Raw genomic sequence first — 8,421 nt, 5'->3', positions numbered from 1 at the left:
TCGGAACAGGTCATGGCACCTTTATAGGTAGCGGGTTCATTACTCTCTAGGAGCAAAACGTCATTCTCCTCGACCATACCAATGTATCTGTCCGGAGGATTAGAGACTCTACCCGACCTCCTAGGTTCCTCAGAAATATTAACCGTATCGTCAGTTGGAGGAACAACTTCCTCCATCCGTTCCTCGGTTGTTGGTTCTGGAATCTCCGACAGCTCGAAGGTTCTATTACTCGTCTTGTTCTCGAGAAATTATTTCTCTAAGAACGTCGCACTAGCCGCAACAAAAACTCGATGTTCGGTAGGCGAATAGAAGTAATGACCAAACATTCCTTTTGGATTACCAATAAAGTATGTCTTGACCGATCGCGGACCGAGCTTATCCTCGTGTCTCCACTTGACATAAATCTCGCAGCCCCAAACCCGAATAAAGGACAAGTTGGGGACCGTTCCCCTCCACATTTCATATGGAGTCTTGTCGACAGGTTTAGTCGGACTTCGGTTAAGTATAAGAGCAGCTGACAAAAGAGCAAAACCCCACAATGAATCAGGTACTACCGTGTGACTCATCATGGATCGAACCATATCAAGTAAAGTTTGATTTCTCCGTTCGGACACACCATTTAATTGAGGTGTTCCAGGTGGAGTTAACTGCAAAACGATTCCACAGTCTTTAAGGTGTTGATCAAACTCATTTGAAAGATATTCGCCACCCCGATCTGAACGGAGTGCTTTAACCTTTCTACCCAGTTGGTTCTCAACCTTATTCTGGTATTCCTTGAATTTCTCAAAGGACTCACTTTTATGCTTCATGAAGTAGACATATCCGTATCTACTCAAATCGTCCGTTAAAGTGATAAAATATCTATAGCCATCTCTAGCGGTAATTGACATAGGTCCACATACGTCAGTATAAATGAGTCCTAATAGGTCACTAGCGCGCATTCCAACACCTTTGAAGAAAATTCGAGTCATTTTGCCGATGAGACATGATTCACACGTGCCAAAAGTAGAAAAAAAAAATGAATGCGGGAATAGTCCCATTATCGACGAGTTTCTTTACACGTTTCTCATTTATGTGTCCCATTCGACAATGCCATAGATAGGTTTGATCTTTGTCACCAACCTTTAATTTCTTATTATTCATGTGTAATATTTCCGTGGTTTGATCTAAGATGTATATTCCATTCATGGAAACTGCTTTGCCATAAATCATTTCATTGAAAGAGAAAATACAGCTATTATCCTTTATTGAAAATGCAAAACCGTCTTTAGCAAGTACGAAAACAAAAATAATGTTCTTAGACAAACTGGGTACATAGTAACAGTTATATAAAAATAACTCAAAACCACTAGGGAGTTGGATTACGTATGTTCCCTTCGAGACTGCAGCAACTCGTGCTCCATTCCCGACTCGCAGGTCCACATCACCTTTTTCGAGAGGTATGATGTTCTTTAGGCCCTGCAAATGATTACACAGATGAGAACCACAACCAGTATCAAGTACCCAAGTTCCGAAACTTGCATGGATATGGTTAATCTCAATCATATGAATATAAGATGACATACCAACAGGAACGACGCGGCCTGCTTTTATGTCCTCACGGTACACGGGACAGTTCCTCCTCCAATGTCCAGTCTTGTGACAATGGTGGCACTCAATGTCATCGCCCTTGCTCTTTGCCTTGCCTTGTGAGCCACTAGTCTCACCATGCCCACTCTTACCATTTTCTGGCTTCTTAAACTTTGGCTTACCTACAGTTAGGTCGCCTGGAGCTTTGCTCTTACCTTTATTCTTGTTGGAAATCGTGAGAACATCCTGTTTCATGCTCCCACTCAATTTCATATCCTTCTCGGTCTGTACGAGAAGTGAGTGTAGCTCATGAGGACTTTTCTTTAAGTCATTCATGTAGTAGTTCGCCCTGAAAAGGGCAAAACCATAATGAAGAGAATGAAGCATACGGTCAATGACTATGCTCTCACTGATTTTACAATCAAGTGCCTCCAGTTTCTCGACATTCTCAATCATGTGAAGAATGTGTGGGCCAACCGGTTGGCCCTTTTGGAGTTTCGCATCAAAGAAGCGACAGGTATGCTCATAAGTAACGATTCTCGGTGCTTTTGAGAACTCGTTAGTGAGCGTGGTGAAAATCTTGTTTGCACCTTGGGCAATGAAGCGTCTCTGCAAATTGGTTTCCATTGCAAAGATGAGTACGTTCTTTATCGCACCCGCTTCCATGACGAAATCACTATAAGCAAGTGACTCGTTAACTCCTGCATTGGGGCCTGGGTTTACAGGTATTGGCTCGATTAAGTACCGAGCGTCGTCAAGCAATGGCAAAGATTCCGTAGTGCTGCCTCCCAGTCCGCAAAGTTGGACCCGTCATTTTTCAGACGTGTGAACTGATTCATTTGGTCCATAAAAACTTTAAGCCAGGACTCGCGTCCAAGTGTGGCACTAGGCATTTGGATTTCGTTATTTCCAGCCATTTGTTGTAACAGTATTATCAAAATAAAACGTATTCTACACTGCGAAAGAAGAAAAATTAATAAGCATACTCATCGTTTTGATTTAAGTGTAATGCAATACTGTTATAACACGAAGACTCAAGCATTTATACAATTGACCTCCCTCAAGAATTATATAAATGATCCCAAGACTCAATTATCGGTAAATTGATAAGCCAACCTTTTGGCTAATTCTACTGTTAGAATTCTTGGTCGATAAATTTATGTAAATTCTATCTTAAGTCCATCATAATCACGAGAAACTCTTCGGACTATAATGTTGAGATAAACTAAGTCAACACAAACTACTTACCCAACGTAGAATGGGTCATATTATGCCTACCGACGAAAAAGGGATTCATAGTTGTTTGCCCTTATAAAGACTAGTCTCAATTTCCGTTTTAGAGGAAGATCCCATCAACTTTATTTTAATTCATTTTAAGTGAACTAATATCTAGCATGCGTGAATGAATAAACTAAGGTGATGGCTTAAACTGAGTGACATCTGTATGTCTATGAAAACTAACATTCAATCTATATGAGTCAATTTTCATGCATTTTAGTAGGTGGTTTGGTTTTAGGCGGAATATGATGCATTAACTATCATGTGAATGATAAGCAATAAGAACGGTAAAACGTAAAACAAAATAAAGTCCTAGTGTGGCTTATCTACCAAAATGAACATTAAATACAATTTTGGAATCCATCCTTGGGCCCGAGAAGCTTGTCTTGATGTTCCATCTTGGTCCATGTAGCGGGAGTGAGCTCCAATCTCCATCTTTAGTCTTCTTTGAAAAATACAATAAATAAATTTACATAATAAACCTATTTACATTCTAATTTCAAAACCCAAAAACTAAAGAAAAATAAAGGAGATTCAAGATCTCAAAATTACATTAAAAATTATGTTTCCTTCATTACGAAAACATAATTTAACTAAGGCCACACTAGGTATTACAAATTACAACCGATTGCAAAAATACGTAAATTAAACCATTCAACGATTCATTCAACTAAAAAAAATGCATTAACTAAATAAATTAAACATTCATGACACAATTCCTTAATTATGTTGATTAATTTATCTAAACCACCTATTTAAATGATCAAATTAAGTGACAATTCCTCAATTACTCACATTAATTTCAATCTCAATTCATATTAAACTTGTAATATGAATTTAATCCTACATCATTTTAAACTTCTTTAAAATAATTAGGTATCTTATAATTGTGAACTTCTTCACAACAATTAATCATACATTATAAATTTAATGTATAATCAATATTGGCCAAAACAAACAAAGAATTTTTTTTTCTTAAAATGCTCACGGCATTTGAGCAAAATAACCAAAAACCGTTTTTTTTTATTTAAGCTCGCGGCTAAACAGCCCAAAAATAAAAAATATACTTTTCTCGGCTTTTCAGCAAAAACCGAAAGGAAAAATACAAAAAAAAATTTTAAAAAAAATCTGCCCACGGTGAACAGTAACAGGAAATGTTTTTTTTTTTTTTTTTTTTTTTTTTTTTTTTTTTATATATTAAAACTCACGGCTGAAAACAAAAAAAAAAACGAAAACAGCCCTAAAAAATTTCTTGCGGCACTAAGCCCTAAAAAAAACTTAGATGAACAAATTCGTTTATAGTTGCTATTAGAACAAGATTAGCATATAAAGTAATAAAACATGATTAACCATATATGCCAAAAACTATATAGCAAAAAAAAACAAATTATCATCATCATCAAGACTATTCCATTTACAATTTAATTTAATCCGAATTAAATCAAAGCATCTACAAATTCATTTTATTATCATCTTAACTGATTAAAACAACAATATGAATGAATCAAAATGGAAATATAATCATCAAAACAAGAACAAAAACAACTCGGCAAAAAAGAATTGCACACGGCACAAAAAAAAATTTGCAGCCGAAAAATTTCTTCAACAATTTTTGTTTAAATTTAATTTATGAAAATCATCAAAATAATATCGTGGCCTTGGCTCTAATACCACTTGTGGGAATTATCAGTTTACTTTCCTTTAATTATAAGGATTATAACGAAATTATTATTATGAAAACTAGTCATAAAAGAATTGCATAAACAAAATAGAAGAGGATGAAGAATCAACCTTCGGTCCTAGCAAATTCGGCCTAAGAACAATATCGCAATGATATTCGCCTATTAGTTGCACCCAAGATGCTCCGAGAAATTCCCCTCAAATTGCTAGAATGAGATCCCCAATTTTCTGTACATTTTAGGGTTTGTGTGTGTGATTTTCTGATGAGAGAAATGATAAAGAAAAATTAGGTTAAAAATGATCTCCCCACTCCCTCTTATAACCGAAATAGGAGAGTATTAAGGGAAGATATTTTTCCTCTCTTTTTCTTGTTATTAACCGAAATAAGGAGATAAATCTCCTTATTAATTTCGGTTTTTACAACTACTAAAATGAGGTGATTAAATCTCCTTATTTTTGGTAGTTTACAAAATGTATATAAATTGTATAAATTATAAATTGTCATTTAATTTATTCCGTATTAATTAGTCTACACACAACAGCTTGCAGTCGATATATTAATGCCGGTCTATAATTATGACAATATCGTATAATATATATACTTTAACTATAAATATCGCATATTTATAATTAGCTAATTAAATATAACTGATTACGTTTAATTACGAATTAACATCTTAATTCGTTCAAGCTAACATTATATACATTAATTAAATATAACATATTATATTCAATTTACGAATTGACAGTTAATTCGTCTCAGCTAATATTATTTAATCGGCATTAAATAATCGTCTCATCAACACATTGACTAACTGTTTAGTCATATAAGGCATAAATGTGATTACATTTCCATAACCACATCTCTCAAATACATCCTTTAGGTGTGACTTTTAGGGACCAGTTGATCACCGCCATCAGTATGATAATAACGTCAAACTTTCTAGCAAGCCAACCGTTATTAGGTAATCGTTAATCAACTGATAAAATACGAAGTATACCCTTGTGAACCCATAAGAGATTTATAAATGTTATCACAGTAATTTATGGAGGACACAAGCTTCAACAGATACCTTGTCCATTAGTACCCTTCAAATATCGTACAGTACGAAGTGCTGCTTCCCAATGAGCCTGTCGCGGCGCAAGCATAAACTAAGATAAAGTATGAACTGCTGTGGACATGGGCGACGCCTCGGTCTGTGGATTTGGGCCACCTACCGGTCCGTAGTCGCGGGCCACCTGCACGCCAGGCCAATCTTTGGACATGCATCGGTCTTTTGAAAGCCACGCTCGGCGGCGTAAAAAATGCTTTCGACCGGATCGCTTTAGATCGGTCGGTTTCGTCTCGGTAAAGGTCTCGAAACGATTAGAGATGTTCGGAGTCCCCACCAATCATTTGTGGGATGCTTGGAACCCGTTCGAATCCACTTTATACCTAGGTCAACCAAGGCAAAAAGCGGTGTTTGACATAGGTACTAAAGATAAGGACTCGTCCCCCTTTTAGCATTCTATGCCTAAAATGACTCTCGTACGCCCTGGATAAGGCCATCCACTATCCAAAGGTTCTGAGTAAGGGGTGAAGGTACGTATTGGGAAGCCCTTTAATCGGACACCCAATCCCGCCCGCGTTAGCGGCCTCTACTGATTGATCGTGGTTGTTTAAGTGCAAAAGTTGATAAAACGGTGTAAATGCATGAATGCACATCCGAAAGTTTTAACCTAACATGTGAGCTTTCTAAGTCGGTTTGTTAATCCAAATATCAAGCATAAGATGTCAAGTTGGATTTATGGTTGATTTGCATGTGAGAACGGAAATTAAACATCCATTTACCGTATTCGGGTTATGATGCTTAACACGATCCATTTATTTGAAAAAGGATGTTAAAAGACAAAGTATAAAATGTAAACTTGTCAATTTGATCCGTCACGTATACGGGTTAAACGTAGTCGGGATCGCCTAGACAAATGTTAAAAAGGAGGCAGAACAGCGCCAGGCAGCCCCTTTGGGGCGCGAGCCTATTGGCGATAGAAGGGGCTCTGCCCTGGTTTTGAAATGTAGAAAACAGACGGCCTTTTGGGGCGCGAGCCATGAGCCGACTCAAAAGGGCGTCTCCTGGTTTTTGAAAAGGTTGTTGAAAACCGTATTTGTGATTAAATAATTTGCAAGTATTGTTTGCATGACTCGGAATAATTACTATTATCTTAGTAATATCCGTTGTCGGACTTGCATGTTTGAAAAGCATAGTTTACAAATAAAAAAGTAAAATGTTGATTTGAACTAATCATGTTAAGTTCATTTCTTTGTAGTTAGCCAAGTTAATCATCGTACTCGGATTAAACCGACATGGTATAAAGAACCAAGGATGATTATGAATTATGACTAATATATTTACAAATGTAAACAAATGAGAAAAATGGTAAATAAAAGAAAGGGGTGTTAAAATACCCATTAAAATGTAATTAACCAATAATATCATCGAGTCACGGAATAAACCGTCATGGTATAAGGAACCAAGGATGATTTTTGTAATGGTCAAAATACGTTTATCATAAAAATGAATTTTAACATTTGAAATGGTAAAACCGATTACAAATAAGAAATAAAAATAAAGAGGAAAGACGAGAACAAACACGGATGAGTCTGACCCGAGACCCACAAGAGGGGCGATCTTCCTTGCATAGCAAGGAGCTTCTGTCTCGGGCCAAAACTCGGTTTTGGCTCGTCTAACCTAAATTTGAATCGTGTTATGCATTGTTCATGCTTATAAACTCATCAAAACAGTAAAGACATGAATTAAAGTGAGATATTTACACCCTCAAACTTACGTATTTTGATGTTTGCGTGGTAGACGACTTTAGAGACGGTTTTCTCGTTGTGACTACTCACGATCAAAGAAGTTTAAAAAGAGTGCCTTAAAAAAGGATTTGGTTTTGAAAATATGTTGAAAATATGTTAATTAAAACATGTTGATTAATGAGTCGAGTTGGTCAAATGGGTCGGTCGAATGCACGGCGACGGTACCATACAAAATGTGTAAGGCTTGTGTTTACGATCGGTAGGTCGTAAACACGTGTCGATTTTGTGACTTAGGAAGTCGAGTATAGAAGTTTAAGGGAGAAGGAGGGGGCGGACTCTCGCGTGAAGATTGTAGTGTGTGATGGTGGGTATTTATAGAGAAATGTGGGATGGTAAGTCGGTTGTGTTTGCTTAGAGGCTAAGCAGACACCTGCTTTAGGCGCGAGCCACCCCGTGACTCAATGGGGTGTACTGTCCCTTTCAATTTGGACGTGGCCTATTCTCCATCCATTATTGATTTGTGGTAATCCAATAGGATGTCGTGTAACAATATGGGCATCTAATGAGAGATGATTTTAGGTGTTACTTGAGGTAGGTGTTTTGTGTGCTTGACTCGGGTTTGACTCGTGTGAGTCGGGATTTGAATTTCGAGTCGGTTTTTGGCCCGGTGTCGGTTTTGACTCTAATTATGGTCATTTTAATGGAAATGACATGATGAAGACATTCATGGCATTATTTTTGACATTCGGGATTTGGGTTGACTCAGGTTGACTCGAGTTGCGGGTTTCTGAGTCGGTTATGGGTCCGAAGACGGTTTTAACTCTAAATATTGTTATTTTAATGCAAATGAAGTTAGAAAACTTTTGAAATCATTTTTCATATTCGAGTAGTGAATTAAACCGTCTCATGTATAGCCAATCGACGCACGCATATCAAAAACACTTTATAGTCCGATCATCATCGGGTAGTTTTTGGAAAGTACAGTTACTGGGTATCTACAGAGCCCCCACTTTGACTGAGGCTTGGACAGGGCGAAAGTCAAAGTATGATCTTCAGGTCAATCGAATATTACAACCTGAAGACCAAAGCGACGTCAA

This window comes from Silene latifolia, chromosome 8 (genome assembly GCF_048544455.1).
Source record: "Silene latifolia isolate original U9 population chromosome 8, ASM4854445v1, whole genome shotgun sequence".
Classification (NCBI taxonomy): domain Eukaryota; kingdom Viridiplantae; phylum Streptophyta; class Magnoliopsida; order Caryophyllales; family Caryophyllaceae; genus Silene; species Silene latifolia.
The sequence above is the reverse complement of the archived record's forward strand: the minus strand, read 5'-3'. Positions refer to the sequence as shown.